The 11,272-nt window shown below is 41.9% G+C and overlaps 1 long non-coding RNA gene across 1 annotated transcript in view; it reads left to right on the plus strand.

Moving 5' to 3' along the window:
- Positions 1-484, plus strand: part of LOC121583173 — a 2,258-nt gene extending 1,774 nt beyond the window's left edge. Inside the window, exon 3 of the long non-coding RNA XR_006003444.1 lies at positions 458-484. This is a non-coding gene — a long non-coding RNA (uncharacterized LOC121583173). The remainder of the gene's footprint in view (positions 1-457) is intronic.
- Positions 485-11,272: the final 10,788 nt, after the last annotated feature.

Genomic DNA, 11,272 nt, shown 5'->3' on the forward strand with positions numbered 1-11,272 from the left:
ACTGTATAAACCAGGGATAGTTTGATGTACTGTATCAACCAGGGATAGTTTGATGTACTGTATATACCAGGGATAGTTTGATGTACTGTATAAACCAGGGATAGTTTTATGTACTGTATAAACCAGGGACAACTGAAAAATGTGGATTTGAATTTGAGAAAACAGCAGGTGCAGGCACTCAACTGAACATTTTTAAGATCTCCTCAATTTAAGCTAAGGTTTCTCCCTTGTATGATCTAAATTGATAATATTTTATGATGATACCATCTATCTATTCATATTTGTGCAAATGGCTATGTTGTTGTTTGGCACTTTCTCTCTTTTAAAATTATTTCTAAAACAGAAAATGGACACAATTCAATGGGATGTCAATCAACAAAGAGTTGTTGAAGGCTATAGCTGCATTGGTCGCAGATGACTGAACTGCCCACTTACATGTGTGTGTCTGTGTCTGCAGGTATGCTGACGAGGAGGCACACAAAGGTATGTACAATTGGTATTGCTTTAGGCTATCAACTTATTGGTATTAATGGTTTCTCTAAAACCTTGTAGGACTCAGTCACAGCAGCCATCTTCCTCCTCCCTGACCTCTTCAATGAAGATCCCAGATCTAGCATTCCAGTGTTAATACTATTGTAATTATTTTGCACTATAGCCTATGTATTGCCTTACCTCCATAACTTGCTACATTTGCACACACTGTATATATATTTTCTGTTGTATTTTTTACTATGTTTTTTACCCCATATGTAACTCTGTGTTGTTGTTTTTATCGCACTGCTTTGCTTTATCTTGGTCAGGTCGCAGTTGTAAATGAGAACCTGTTCTCAACTGGCTTACCTGGTTAAATAAAGGTGAAATAAAAAAAATAAAAAAAGGTATGTGTATTAAAACCGTTGTCAAAAGTGAACCGTTTTTTTCATTCATATTTACCACAAAAAACCAAGGTCTGAATACTGTTGTGTGTGCACGTTTTGTTGATCATCTGTATAATTATTATTTTTGTATTCACAGACATCACCCTCCCTACACCGCGGATGAATATAACTGGAAACCTGTTCAATCACCATGCACTGTAAAAAATCATTCTGGCTATGGATACGAAGGATATCACCACATTAACACGCCAGAGGATATAGTGATTGAACTTGGAGCTCTGCTGGGAGTTTACCTCATGTTTAGATTTTTTTATTCTGCTTTGCCACTAAAATCATGACAACTAAAAGATTGTTGTTATTGTTATGCTTATTATTAATAATAATAAAGGGGGGGGGGGGGGGTTAAAAATGAACCCCAAAAGGTTATTCGAGTTTCAATTTGAAGAAGCCCTAAAAGATCTTCCAGGAACCTTTTATTTTTATTTTTATTTTTTTTATTTTTAGAGTGTAGGGTGCCATTTGGAACGTCACCCAGGCCAAAGGGCGTTTCCTGGTAAACGTAAAACAGTAGAGGCTTTAATAATTCATTATATTAGAAGGGTTGTTTCATCTTAAGGAAGGAGTTGGATAAGTGTTTGGTACTTTCAGCAAATAAAGACACGTTTCATCATCTGTGTTAGATTCATTTATGTGATTGAGGATGACACATTGTTGTACTTGAACTCTGTTACTATGGAGCCCGACCAACACAGTAGAATGGTTGACTACTCCAATGGCTGTTCTGAAAAATGTAAACATTTTCCAAATTCGTCATCATTACATTGCCTAATAAGAACTCCTCCATGCCATCTGCTATTGCTCCGATCTGTGTGATTTCATTATGATATCTGGAGTGAATTTTAGTTCAATCTATTCAATTCAAACTAGGCTTTTTCTAATCCTGAGATCATCCTATGTTCAAACCCAACCATGCTAATTAGTGTGTTGGGTTGGCATTGGATGTGTGTCTGCCATGGCTACCCAGGGTCCCTATAGAAGAGGCCAGGCGACAACGCAGAGGATTAGGATGCAGACCAACAGAGGGTGCGTCCCAAATTAGCCCTATTGGCCCTGGTCAAAAGTAGTGCACTATATAGAGAATAGGATGCCATTTGATACTCAGACCAACAGACTCACAATGGATCACAAGTTAATGGATCTTTTAAGGTGGTTTAAGGTGGACTGATCATATCTAATATATCTACCGTCAACACGTACTGTATCTTGATTAGACCACCTTAAACGTTTTTTCCACATAGCAGTCAAACAAGCTTTGTTCAATGACAGGATTTGGCAGGCGGCCATCTTGTTTCTCACATTTGCATAAACGCCAAATGGTGCCTGTTTCCTGTAGATCCTCTGTCGCACACACACACATACACACAGACACCCCTTTACTGCCAGATATGGAAGTCTGAGCCAGTTTTAGATTCATTACAGTTTTTTCAATCGCTTTAGTGCTATTTTCACAAGTATTTGGTGAATTTTCAAAACTCCAAATAGGCTACACTTCTAACGCAGCAAGTCTCATATTCAAAACTTTTTTATTGTGCATTTATTTTGTTTGAAGATATCTTTCACCAAAACACAACATCATGTTATCTTCCTTATTTACATAAGTAATCAAACCCTTTGCTATGAGACTCGAAATTGAGCTCAGGTGCATCCTGCTTCCATTGATCATCCTTGGGATGTTTCTACAACTTGATTGGAGTCCACCTGTGGTAAATTCAATTGATTGGACATAATTTGGAAAGGAACACACCTGTCTATATAAGGTCCCACAGTTGACAGTGCATGTCAGAGCAAAAACCAAGCCATGAAGTCGAAGGAATTGTCCGTAGAGCTCCGAAACAGGATTGTGTTGAGGCACAGATCTGAGGCACATATCTACAGTTCCTCTGTAGTGATGGGAGAACCTTCCAGAAGGACAACCATCTCTGCAGCATTCCACCAATCAGGCCTTTATGGTAAAGTGGCCAGATGGAAGCCATTCCTCAGTAACAGGCACATGACAGCCCACTTGGAGTTTGCCAAAAGGCACCTAAAGGACTCTCAGACCATGAGAAACAACATATTCTGGTCTGATGAAACCAAGATTTAACTCTTTGGCCTGAATGCCAAAAGTCATGTCTGGAGGGAACTTGGCACCATCCCTATGGTGAAGCATGGTGGTGCCAGTATCATGCTGTGGGGATGTTTTTCAGCGGCAGGGACTGGGAGACTATTCAGGATCGAGGGAAAGATGAACGGAGCAAAGTACAGAGAGATCCTTGATGAAAACCTGCTCCAGAGCGCTCAGGACCTCAGACTGGGGGCGAAGGTTCACCTTCCAACAGGACAATGACCCTAAGCACACAGCCAAGACAAAGCAGGAGTGGCTTCGGGACAAGTCTCTGAATGTCCTTGAGTGGCCCAGCCAGAGCCTGGACTTGAACCCGATCGAACATCTCTGGAGAGACCTGAAAATAGCTGTGCAGCGACACTCCCCATCCAACCTGACAGAGCTTGAGAGGATCTGCAGAGAAGAATGGGAGAAACTCCCCAAATACAGGTGTGCCAACCTTGTAGTGTCATACCCAAGAAGACTCTAGGCTGTAATCGCTGCCAAAGGTGCTTCAACAAAGTACTGAGTAAAGGGTCTGAATACTTATGTACATTTAATATTTAAGTTTTTTATTTTTAATACATTTGCAAAAATTTCAAAAAACCAGTTTTTGCTTTGTCATTATGGGGTATTGTGTGTAGATTGATTAGATTTTATTTTTTAAATCAATTTTAGAATAAGGCTGTAACGTAACAAAATGTGGAAAAAGTCAAGGGGTCTGAATGCTTTCCGAATGCACTCTAGGTCTGGATTGATGTCATTGCATGCCTCATCCATGGTGTGAACAAGGGTGATATGCTCATGGGGTTGGCAATCATACATCTTCCACCTGTATTGTAATCGTGTATTGTATTTTACAGTATTGTATTGTACTTATGTATTGTAGTGGTCCTGTTCGTGGCTCAGTTCATAAGAGCATGGCACTAGCAACACCAGAGTTGTGGGTTCGATTCCCACTGGAGTCACATACCAAAATGTGTGGACTCACTTGTCACTTTGGATAAAAGCGTCTGCAAAGTCATTTGGCATACATTACAGTATTACAGTACTGTGTTGGCCTATTCAGTTTTAGTAAAGCAGTGTGAATCCCACCCCAGCAGCTTGATTTGGGAGACATGTTTACTGGGATAACTGTTACTGGGATACATGTTTACTGGGATACATGTTTACAGGGATACATGTTTACTGGGATACATGTTTACTGGGATACATGTTTACAGGGATACATGTTTACTGGGATACATGTTTACTGGGATACATGTTTACAGGGATACATGTTTACTGGGATACATGTTTACTGGGATACATGTTTACAGGGATACATGTTTACAGGGATACATGTTTACTGGGATACATGTTTACTGGGATACATGTTTACAGGGATACATGTTTACTGGGATACATGTTTACTGGGATACATGTTTACTGTATAGGGGATGCCTTCGTGACATTCAGTACATCTCTGATCTTGTCAATATTATATATATTTTTTACTTACTGTGAATTAAAATGACAATAGTCATCATCATAATAGTAGATAACAGTATATATCATTCTTTATATGTTTATACTTTACAGACAAAGATTTTTATTATGTAGTTCTCAAAATCTGTAGTAGACAAACCAGTTTAAAATCTATAGGTTTGCCAAACGTTTAAGTGATCATTAATTAAGAGCAGTCGGATTAAGAAATAGTAAAATGTATTTTAACAAAAGAGAAGAGAATCATATTAAAAGTAATGTGAGCATTGCATTGTGAAAGGCAACTACTTCATATGAACATGTATTGCAATGTAAAAAAGTGACTGTATGATTTTGTGTGTTGTACTTATTCAATTGAAAATGTGCTTAGAGTTTTGAAACAACTGCCTTTTTGATGATCTGTTTTGAGTTTTGTACTAAGAGTTGTGAAGGTTCACCATATACTTATATAACGATGTGCTTGCTGTTGGAGTTATCTGTGTTGTCAAGGCGATGAACTCGACACAAATGCTCTCAAGCACAAAGTTCATTTTGCCATACCTTAATTTTGTTCATTACTAAATGATGCAATGACCATGTGTAAGAAATGGGTGAGATAGGAATCATTTCGCTGCCAGTGATTCAGAGATTTGCCCTGTTTTTTTATTTTTATAGAATGCTTACTATTACCACCCCAGGCTAAATGTGAGCAAGATAATTTTTCTTCTTTACATGCATCCAAACCAGTGGTCTGCATTACTAATACTCTATTAATGGTTCACGTAAGTCTATAGCATTACATCACTGATAGAACTGTAGAACTCTCGACCTGTGATCTAAGAATCATTCCCAGACGGAAGTTACCTGAGGAAGTGTTCCGTGTTCTATGGTCTATGTTGACATTCTCACACCGAGGTCAATCCAGGGGTGTTTGTTCCACATGACTGCAGAGGCACTTGAGGGTTTAATTTAATTTAATTGTTGTGGACTCAGTCATGGGTGACGTTGCAGTCAGTGTTTTTAATTCTGCACTGGTTCATTGGCTAAGCATTGTTTAGTCGAGTTTGTGCATTTATGATTGTTATTTTATTTCCCCTTTTTCTTTCTTTCTTTCTTTTTTTTCTTTCTTTCTTTCTTTCTTTCTTTCTTTCTTTCTCTCTCTCTCTCTCTCTCTCTCTCTCTCTCTCTCTCTCTCTCTCTCTCTCTCTCTCTCTCTCTCTCTCTCTCTCTCTCTCTCTCTCTCTCTCTCTCTCTCTCTCTCTCTCTCTCTCTCTCTCTCTCTCTCTCTCTCTCTCTCTCTCTCTCTCTCTCTCTCTCTCTCTCTCTCTCTCTCTCTCTCTCTCTCTCTCTCTCTCTCTCTCTCTCTCTCTCTCTCTCTTCTCTCTCTCTCTCTCTCTCTCTCTCAGTTTGGCTGAGCTACATACAGCAGAGAGTGCCTTGTGCTTGTGGGAGAATGCTCCTTCTAATTCAGGAAGATAATCAGTAGGATAGGAGGACATATGGAGCTGGCAACTGCTCTCCAGGCGATTAAGATGAGGAGCGTTTGAACTGGCCCCGGCCCCATACAGCCCCATACAGCCCCATACAACCCCAGCCCCATACAACCCCAGCCCCATACAGCCCTATACGGCCCCATACAGCCCTATACAGCCCCATACAACCCCATACAGCCCCATACAACCCCAGCCCCATACAACCCCAGCCCCAAACGGCCCCATACAGCCCTATACGGCCCCATACAGCCCCATACAGCCCCATACAGCCCCAGCCCCATACAGCCCCATACAACCCCAGCCCCATACAACCCCAGCCCCATACAGCCCTATACGGCCCCATACAGCCCCATACAGCCCTATACAGCCCCATACAACCCCATACAGCCCCATACAACCCCAGCCCCATACAGCCCCATACAGCCCCAACCCATAGAGCCCCAGCCCCATACAGCCCCATACTGGCCCTGAATGTATTTACATGTGACCCTGAATTTATTTACATGTGACCTGGCCCTGAATGTATTTACATGTGACCTGGCCCTAAATGTATTTACATGTGACCTGGCCCTGAATGTATTTACATGTGACCTGGCCCTGAATGTATTTACATGTGACCTGGCCCTGAATGTATTTACATGTGACCTGGCCCTGAATGTATTTACATGTGACCTGGCCCTAAATGTATTTACATGTGACCTGGCCCTGAATGTATTTACATGTGACCTGGCCCTAAATGTATTTACATGTGACCTGGCCCTGAATGTATTTACATGTGACCTGGCCCTAAATGTATTTACATGTGACCTGGCCCTAAATGTATTTACATGTGACCTGGCCCTGAATGTATTTACATGTGACCTGGCCCTAAATGTATTTACATGTGACCTGGCCCTGAATGTATTTACATGTGACCTGGCCCTAAATGTATTTACATGTGACCTGGCCCTGAATGTATTTACATGTGACCTGGCCCTGAATGTATTTACATGTGACCTGGCCCTGAATGTATTTACATGTGACCTGGCCCTAAATGTATTTACATGTGACCTGGCCCTAAATGTATTTACATGTGACCTGGCCCTAAATGTATTTACATGTGACCTGGCCCTGAATGTATTTACATGTGACCTGGCCCTGAATGTATTTACATGTGACCTGGCCCTGAATGTATTTACATGTGACCTGGCCCTAAATGTATTTACATGTGACCTGGCCCTAAATGTATTTACATGTGACCTGGCCCTGAATGTATTTACATGTGACCTGGCCCTGAATGTATTTACATGTGACCTGGCCCTGAATGTATTTACATGTGACCTGGCCCTAAATGTATTTACATGTGACCTGGCCCTGAATGTATTTACATGTGACCTGGCCCTGAATGTATTTGCATGTGACCTGGCCCTGAATGTATTTACATGTGACCTGGCCCTGAATGTATTTACATGTGACCTGGCCCTGAATGTATTTACATGTGACCTGGCCCTGAATGTATTTACATGTGACCTGGCCCTGAATGTATTTACATGTGACCTGGCCCTGAATGTATTTACATGTGACCTGGCCCTAAATGTATTTACATGTGACCTGGCCCTGAATGTATTTACATGTGACCTGGCCCTAAATGTATTTACATGTGACCTGGCCCTGAATGTATTTACATGTGACCTGGCCCTAAATGTATTTACATGTGACCTGGCCCTGAATGTATTTACATGTGACCTGGCCCTAAATGTATTTACATGTGACCTGGCCCTGAATGTATTTACATGTGACCTGGCCCTAAATGTATTTACATGTGACCTGGCCCTGAATGTATTTACATGTGACCTGGCCCTGAATGTATTTACATGTGACCTGGCCCTGAATGTATTTACATGTGACCTGGCCCTAAATGTATTTACATGTGACCTGGCCCTGAATGTATTTACATGTGACCTGGCCCTAAATGTATTTACATGTGACCTGGCCCTGAATGTATTTACATGTGACCTGGCCCTGAATGTATTTACATGTGACCTGGCCCTGAATGTATTTACATGTGACCTGGCCCTAAATGTATTTACATGTGACCTGGCCCTAAATGTATTTACATGTGACCTGGCCCTGAATGTATTTACATGTGACCTGGCCCTGAATGTATTTACATGTGACCTGGCCCTGAATGTATTTACATGTGACCTGGCCCTAAATGTATTTACATGTGACCTGGCCCTGAATGTATTTACATGTGACCTGGCCCTGAATGTATTTGCATGTGACCTGGCCCTGAATGTATTTACATGTGACCTGGCCCTGAATGTATTTACATGTGACCTGGCCCTGAATGTATTTACATGTGACCTGGCCCTGAATGTATTTACATGTGACCTGGCCCTGAATGTATTTACATGTGACCTGGCCCTGAATGTATTTACATGTGACCTGGCCCTAAATGTATTTACATGTGACCTGGCCCTGAATGTATTTACATGTGACCTGGCCCTGAATGTATTTACATGTGACCTGGCCCTAAATGTATTTACATGTGACCTGGCCCTGAATGTATTTACATGTGACCTGGCCCTAAATGTATTTACATGTGACCTGGCCCTGAATGTATTTACATGTGACCTGGCCCTGAATGTGTTTACATGTGACCTGGCCCTAAATGTATTTACATGTGACCTGGCCCTAAATGTATTTACATGTGACCTGGCCCTAAATGTATTTACATGTGACCTGGCCCTGAATGTGTTTACATGTGACCTGGCCCTGAATGTATTTACATGTGACCTGGCCCTGAATGTGTTTACATGTGACCTGGCCCTGAATGTATTTACATGTGACCTGGCCCTGAATGTGTTTACATGTGACCTGGCCCTGAATGTGTTTACATGTGACCTGGCCCTGAATGTATTTACATGTGACCTGGCCCTGAATGTGTTTACATGTGACCTGGCCCTAAATGTATTTACATGTGACCTGGCCCTGAATGTATTTACATGTGACCTGGCCCTAAATGTATTTACATGTGACCTGGCCCTGAATGTATTTACATGTGACCTGGCCCTGAATGTATTTACATGTGACCTGGCCCTGAATGTATTTACATGTGACCTGGCCCTGAATGTATTTACATGTGACCTGGCCCTGAATGTATTTACATGTGACCTGGCCCTAAATGTATTTACATGTGACCTGGCCCTGAATGTATTTACATGTGACCTGGCCCTAAATGTATTTACATGTGACCTGGCCCTGAATGTATTTACATGTGACCTGGCCCTGAATGTATTTACATGTGACCTGGCCCTAAATGTATTTACATGTGACCTGGCCCTGAATGTATTTACATGTGACCTGGCCCTAAATGTATTTACATGTGACCTGTGGCCCTGAATGTATTTACATGTGACCTGGCCCTGAATGTATTTACATGTGACCTGGCCCTAAATGTATTTACATGTGACCTGGCCCTAAATGTATTTACATGTGACCTGGCCCTGAATGTGTTTACATGTGACCTGGCCCTGAATGTATTTACATGTGACCTGGCCCTGAATGTGTTTACATGTGACCTGGCCCTGAATGTATTTACATGTGACCTGGCCCTGAATGTGTTTACATGTGACCTGGCCCTGAATGTGTTTACATGTGACCTGGCCCTGAATGTGTTTACATGTGACCTGGCCCTGAATGTATTTACATGTGACCTGGCCCTAAATGTATTTACATGTGACCTGGCCCTGAATGTATTTACATGTGACCTGGCCCTAAATGTATTTACATGTGACCTGGCCCTGAATGTGTTTACATGTGACCTGGCCCTGAATGTGTTTACATGTGACCTGGCCCTGAATGTATTTACATGTGACCTGGCCCTGAATGTATTTACATGTGACCTGGCCCTGAATGTATTTACATGTGACCTGGCCCTAAATGTATTTACATGTGACCTGGCCCTGAATGTATTTACATGTGACCTGGCCCTGAATGTATTTACATGTGACCTGGCCCTAAATGTATTTACATGTGACTTGGCCCTGAATGTATTTACATGTGACCTGGCCCTAAATGTATTTACATGTGACCTGGCCCTGAATGTATTTACATGTGACCTGGCCCCTAAATGTATTTACATGTGACCTGGCCCTGAATGTATTTACATGTGACCTGGCCCTGAATGTATTTACATGTGACCTGGCCCTAAATGTATTTACATGTGACCTGGCCCTGAATGTATTTACATGTGACCTGGCCCTGAAATGTATTTACATGTGACCTGGCCCTGAAATGTATTTACATGTGACCTGGCCCTGAATGTATTTACATGTGACCTGGCCCTGAATGTATTTACATGTGACCTGGCCCTAAATGTATTTACATGTGACCTGGCCCTGAATGTATTTACATGTGACCTGGCCCTGAATGTATTTACATGTGACCTGGCCCTGAATGTATTTACATGTGACCTGGCCCTAAATGTATTTACATGTGACCTGGCCCTGAATGTATTTACATGTGACCTGGCCCTGAATGTATTTACATGTGACCTGGCCCTGAATGTATTTACATGTGACCTGGCCCTAAATGTATTTACATGTGACCTGGCCCTGAATGTATTTACATGTGACCTGGCCCTAAATGTATTTACATGTGACCTGGCCCTGAATGTATTTACATGTGACCTGGCCCTAAATGTATTTACATGTGACCTGGCCCTGAATGTATTTACATGTGACCTGGCCCTGAATGTATTTACATGTGACCTGGCCCTAAATGTATTTACATGTGACCTGGCCCTGAATGTATTTACATGTGACCTGGCCCTAAATGTATTTACATGTGACCTGGCCCTGAATGTATTTACATGTGACCTGGCCCTGAATGTATTTACATGTGACCTGGCCCTGAATGTATTTACATGTGACCTGGCCCTAAATGTATTTACATGTGACCTGGCCCTGAATGTATTTACATGTGACCTGGCCCTGAATGTATTTACATGTGACCTGGCCCTGAATGTATTTACATGTGACCTGGCCCTGAATGTATTTACATGTGACCTGGCCCTGAATGTATTTACATGTGACCTGGCCCTGAATGTATTTACATGTGACCTGGCCCTGAATGTATTTACATGTGACCTGGCCCTGAATGTATTTACATGTGACCTGGCCCTGAATGTATTTACATGTGACCTGGCCCTGAATGTATTTACATGTGACCTGGCCCTGAATGTATTTACATGTGACCTGGCCCTAAATGTATTTACATGTGACCTGGCCCTGAATGTATTTACATGTGAC

Source organism: Coregonus clupeaformis, chromosome 15 (genome assembly GCF_020615455.1).
Source record: "Coregonus clupeaformis isolate EN_2021a chromosome 15, ASM2061545v1, whole genome shotgun sequence".
Taxonomy (NCBI): domain Eukaryota; kingdom Metazoa; phylum Chordata; class Actinopteri; order Salmoniformes; family Salmonidae; genus Coregonus; species Coregonus clupeaformis.